The 6,000-nt window shown below is 40.5% G+C and overlaps 1 protein-coding gene across 3 annotated transcripts in view; it reads right to left on the reverse strand.

The window, feature by feature from the left end:
* Positions 1-4,381, reverse strand: part of slc39a10 (solute carrier family 39 member 10) — a 104,338-nt gene extending 99,957 nt beyond the window's left edge. For all 3 annotated transcript variants that reach the window (XM_078551849.1, XM_078551850.1, XM_078551847.1), the window contains exon 1: positions 4,317-4,381. The gene's annotated coding sequence lies outside the window, so the exon portion shown is untranslated. The remainder of the gene's footprint in view (positions 1-4,316) is intronic.
* Positions 4,382-6,000: the final 1,619 nt, after the last annotated feature.

Here is a 6,000-nt window from a genome sequence, read left to right on the forward strand (position 1 = left end):
ATTATTGAAAGCATAAGACATAGACAATGTGAAGATTTCTGAAGACAGGGGGAGAATTAGCAAGATTGGGGCCCAAATGATCAGTATTTGTGGAGCTCAGTGAATAATCTAGAGCCTATACTTAAAGATGAGTTATTCCTCAGCTGCTGGTGTCACTGGAAATGGCATCTTGCACTGAGTTTGGTAACAAAGCAGTGAGTGTCTTTGGGTGCATGTAACATTTTATAAGATTCATATATTCAATGTAAACTCATAGCATTGAAATATTTAGATATCTTTACTTCTATCACTTACCCCAATTATGTTTTTAAGCTGTGTGCAGAAACACTGGGCTTTTTTCTTCCATTACCACTCGTACTTATTGGTCCTCAACAACCTCACCAGCTATCTGCATCTCTGCAGTTAATTTCCAAAATTCTTATTTTCAATCTTGTCCTACGCATTCAAAGAATTTTTATAAAGATAAATTCCTGATTGCACCCCAGCGGATTTCCTACTTCCCTATATGCCACCACAAGGCACTGGAATTCTCCTTAAAAATCACTTTGCATTGCAATTTCTCTCAGTCTTCAAGTTTCTTAAAAATCTGCATCGTTGATCAAGTCTTTAGTCTCTCTCTCAAATTTTCCTGCATTGATGTTTCTCTCACTACCTTTGTTCCAGACATATTATTTTTTACAATAAAAATGTAATATAAAAGTTAAATAGTGAGTTAGCAAGGACTGTACTTTGAATATTAACACTAGGAAAGTTCCTCTTCAGTAGATGCACTTGTCTACTCTAAGAAATGTAACTGCATAAACGATGTAAGGGATACTGCAACTTCATTAAATATTCTAATCTAAGCCGACATATCGGTAGAATGAAAGTGGTTACAGTCAATAAGTCGTTGGACTTTCCTCATTAACAGCCTGCATACTTCCATATGCAATAAAGTATTTGTAAAATCATGTTTTTATTTACTATGTAAGTTACAAGATGATTTGTTGCATTTAAAATGAAAATTGACATCAGCATTCCCCATTTATGAATCAACTGCAGTCATTGTCATTCTTTTCATTGCTGCAACGAACTACATTATTGCCTAGCTATTTTATATTGCATACCACTATTCTCAACAAGAATCCTAAAGTGAGGGGGTGTAATTACAGAATGACAGGTTCACACAAGTTATTTCAATGATAAATCAACATCCTCAATTCAGCATCTCAGCACTGTACTTAATTAGTGCTAATGGATGCAAATTTGGAAGCTAGTGTTATGGCAACCATATAAATTCTTTGAAAACCATTTCAGCAATGGAATAGTTTCCAACAGAGAGAGATAGGCTACTCAGTTTGTAGTGGCACCAACAATAGCTTGAATTGTACGTTGCAGGTACATAATAAAAATCCTTTACGCTAGTTATGATCAAATATAAATACAAAAGTGACTCAGTTCCTTCAATACATTTAGTTAATATGCCATTATGATAAAGTGAACCACTGAGACAGTTCCAATACCCAACAGATAGTTTTCCTCAAAAGGTGTGGCCAGGGGGAATATATTCAAAACAGTGATCTTATCAACCCAAATAATCTTCTATACTAGGACAAATCTTTGATCTAGGTGCAAGAAATGATACCAAAATGAACTTATGTATACAATATAAGGATTGGAAGTGTATTTTCTACATGTATAACTGCTTTTAACAAAATACAGAAGATTTATTTTCCACTGATTTTGTAAATATTCTATTATTCCAAAAAGAGGCAATAAGTAACCTTGCTACTAGTTAAAATTTCACAAATTGTAACAAACTTTGCAATAAAATGCGTAGTTTCAATCGTAAACCATTCATTCATAAACCACAAATTCTAAAGATCAGCATTTAGCAAGGCTGTCATCATAGATACCAATATTTCCTAGAGTAGACAAAGAAAGGTTTCCACTTGGGAGTGTGCAAAACTAGAGGTCATAAATACAAGACAGTCACTAACAAATCCAATGAGGAACTCAAGAGAAATGTCTCTGCCCAAAGTGTGGCAAGAATGTGTAACATTCTACCACAAGTAGTCGCTGAGACAAACAGCAGACATATTTGAGGCAAACGCTAGATAAGCATGAAAAAGGAATAGGAGATACTGATAGGGTTGGATGAAGCAGGGAAAGATGGCACTTGTGTGGAGCTTAAACACTAGCCTAAACCAGTTGTGCTGAATGGATTGTTGTGCTACAGACTCTATATATCTGTACATACTAACAACCAAGCCATGGAACACAGTTATTCTGCTGGTTGGCACTTGCACAGAATTTAGCAAAGAATGGGTGCACATGCCGAGTTGAAAAAGTTTACAAGATTCGTAGATCCAGTGTAAAATCCAAGCAGCAGATAGTACCTCCAAGTTATGTGCACTTGTATGTCAGATCAGAACTCAATACAAACAGTTTTATAGGCTACTGCATTCTACTTAGATTTTGTCAGCAAAACAAAACTGGGCAAATGATTGGTAAGGCCATCTGCAAAATTACTAGGATTCAGACTGGTCAGTACTAACCAGATGGGGCTATCGTTTATGCAAACAGTGCCCATGTTACAAAGTCAGGCAGCCATTACACTCATCATTGCTATCACTACCGTCTAAAGGACTGAAGTTGTGTTCTTTTAAACCCAACTCACTTAGCTTTGTCTGTATATTATTCCCAACTGAGTCTTCCCCTCTGAAAATAAGCACGGTGAGACCAAAACGTTAAAAATTGGACACTGGTTTCATAACTGTATATTCCAATTACATTTGAGCAACATACTGAGGATCCACTGGAAAGCTAATTGCTTTTGCACTGATGACCGGTCATATGGAAAATATTTTAATTACCACTTTAGGTTTAGAAAACTGTGCGTGTTAAGTATTTATTGGTTTCTAACATTTCATCTATAGCGTAAGCAATTCTGTATTTTAAGATAGTATTGTGATCCGGTTACATCAAGTTCAACTTTGAAAGTGCATTCATTAACAGTGAAAGCATCTACAATCTGGGCATATAATTCAGCCTGCAAAATACAAAGACCTTTGTTGAAACATTGAAATTCAAGCTGCAGTTGATAACGAGCAACAGCAATGTTTCGGGTTTTTAAACATATCACTGTTACACAAAACGCCATGTTTAACTACAAAAACCATGGACAGTAATTTGATGGCATTAAAAATTTAATTATACTTTAACAAGATTTAATAACCGTTATTGGGATGATGCAGGAAATTGTCATTTCATTAGCAACTCCAATCTACAATTTTCCAACAAAGCCTTAACATTCAGTGAGAGAATGTGTTAACCACAATCAGCATCAGTGTGCCTGGTCCGCTTTGGAGCGATGCGTTAACGATGGCCTTTCAAATTGCAACATATTTACGAGCCAATCTCCCTTAATTTTCAGCATTTGTGGTTCAACCGTACGAAACTTCTTGTTCTGTATTTAGTTCATTATTTAATTCTGCTGATCACAAAGCAAACACGTGAAAGTTCTCTTTTTAATTTTTCAAATCGGATACGTTCACATCCACTTTGTCCGGGGGGGGGGGGGGGGGAGGGGGGTATTTATTTTACGTTGTATTAAAAAAGCGCCAAACCGAGGACCGAAAATTGCATCATTTTCTTTTAAATCTCCGGAAGGGCACGAAACACGATTTGAAGTGAAAAGCAGCCGAATGTTTAAACCCGGTAAACAGCCCAGCGGTTTAACAGGAGAGCGGGCGGCTCGTCGGGTGTTACAAGGGCGAGCCTGCCTTTCCTCTCCAGCACCGCAGCAAAAATTTAACACGGGGTTTGCGCTGAGCTCCTGCCGCACTGGCGGTTCCACAAGCGCAACATTAAATCAGCCGCTAATAAACCCCTCACCCCACACACACACCGAACAAAGACACACACACACGCACCACGCTCGCCATCGAGCCAACTCAAATATTCCTCCCAACGTTTCGTCGTTTTAGGCCCAAAAAAAAACCAGACGGTCATTCCGCCATTGTAACTTTGAAATATATTTTATTCCTTTTTTAAAAAATACTCAACCTCTGCAAAATCGCGACACGTGACGCCGAACCCGGCTCGAGCTCAGCGAGACACGTCTCTCCTTCCCTTCCCCTCCCTCCCTCCCTTCCTTCCTTCCTTCCTTCCTTTTAACGCTCTATTTTCCTCTTGCATATACGTTAGAAATATAAAATTTATATTAAGCGGAAGCGCCGCGACTAAGCGCTTGCCCACATGTGCTAGCAACACACCCTCGTGTAGCACTCAACGACTGGGTTTGTGAGAAGGGAAACAAATGGGTGTTTAAATACCTCACTCGAGTGCCGTGTGCATCCTCTCCGCTCGGTACCAACACAGGGAGCGCGAGGCGGGGCGGGACGGGCCGAGCCGGGGCTGCGCGGGGGCAGGGCTACACCTGCGCGCGCAGGTCCCGCACGTTCCAGCGGGCCCGCGCCAATCAACCTCCGTTTAAAAATACCCACCGCCCGCATCTCAAACCGTCCCTGCCGTTACCGGCATTGGCTATAATGTGCGCGCACACAGAGTCGTCTATCCCTGCCGCCAGCGCGACATCGACACATAAATTTAAACATTCGCCATCAACCTTTTCAGGACTTCTCCGTGCCTGATTGAAAAAAAAAGCGGCCACGTGGGCCGGAAACTACCAGAATGTTCTGCGGGGCGGCACAAGGTGACTGAGCCGTCTCTTCGCGCCAAACCCGAGCTATGTGAACCCGCGCCTAATAACAGAAATTAGACTGACAGTCTTGTGTGGGTATCACTAAGGTGCAGTGCATAGTTTTGAATTGGTAACTTGTGTTGCTAGAAGGTAGAGCTTGGTGCCATCAGCGTACATATGGAAACAAATGCTATGTTTTTGGTTGATGTCTCCAAGGATCAGCCTGACGATCAGAAATAGGGCACAAAGGATAGATCCTTTGGAGACCTCAAAGGTAAAGATGTGGGAGCAAGGTACAATTGGCTAGATAAGGTGGAGGGGTGGCGGAGGAAGATGTGTTCAACTGGGTGAAGGCTGCAGACAAATCAAGGGTGGGAATAGATAGTTTACCTGTGCCACAGTCATAAAATATTATTTGTGACTTTCACAATAGCTTTTTTGGTATTCTGGCAGGGGAGGGGAAACCTGGAGGGATTCAAACATCGAGTTGTGAGAAAGAGGGCATGGATTTGGGGGGTGTTAGGACTTTCAAGGACTTTGAAGAGGAAAGGGAGTTTGGAGATGGGATGGTTGTTTACAAGGACAGAGGGTTCAAGGACTGGTATTTTGAGAAGAGATGACGGCAGACTTTAAAGTAGATGGGAACAGTATCTGAGGAGGGAGAACCATTAACATTATTAGCTAACATGGAGCCAGGAAAGTTAGGTAGTCAATAATTTGGTAGGAATAGGGTCGAGAGAGCAGACGGTGAGAGCAGACAAGATGAACTTGGAGAGGGCATGAGGGAAGAGAAGAGAGAAACTAGAGAAAGATGTGACTTCAGTGCAAGGGCCGTGGGGAACTTTAAAGGAAGTTTGATCTGGTTAGTTAGGGTAAAGGAAGGAAATGACATAGGCATCTGATCAGATGGTCTCAATCTTAATGACAAAGTTGCTCATGAGCTCCTTGCACTTATTGTTGGAGGTGAGGATGGAGGAGGTGGAAGAGAGGTCTGAGAAGGATTTTAAGACACCGTTTGCTTCTTTCCACAGATGCTGCCTAGCCTGCTGAGTATTTCCAGTATTGTGTTTTTATTATAAGAAGTATTTTTATGTTAATTGGCATTTTAAAAAATGTTTTGACTAAGTAATGATTACTAATAAGACAAAGTACTAGGTTGAAAGAATTGCTGAGTCTCAGCAACACAAAGAAATTGATTTTAAAAAATCTTATATGACCTGAATGATCCTTTTATAACTGTGCCTTCAGCATCAGTGATACCTTTCACGGCAAGTATCAACCCCAATGATGCTAGTGGCAGTCACAATTAAAGCATT

This window comes from Cetorhinus maximus, chromosome 11 (assembly GCF_964194155.1).
Source record: "Cetorhinus maximus chromosome 11, sCetMax3.hap1.1, whole genome shotgun sequence".
Taxonomy (NCBI): domain Eukaryota; kingdom Metazoa; phylum Chordata; class Chondrichthyes; order Lamniformes; family Cetorhinidae; genus Cetorhinus; species Cetorhinus maximus.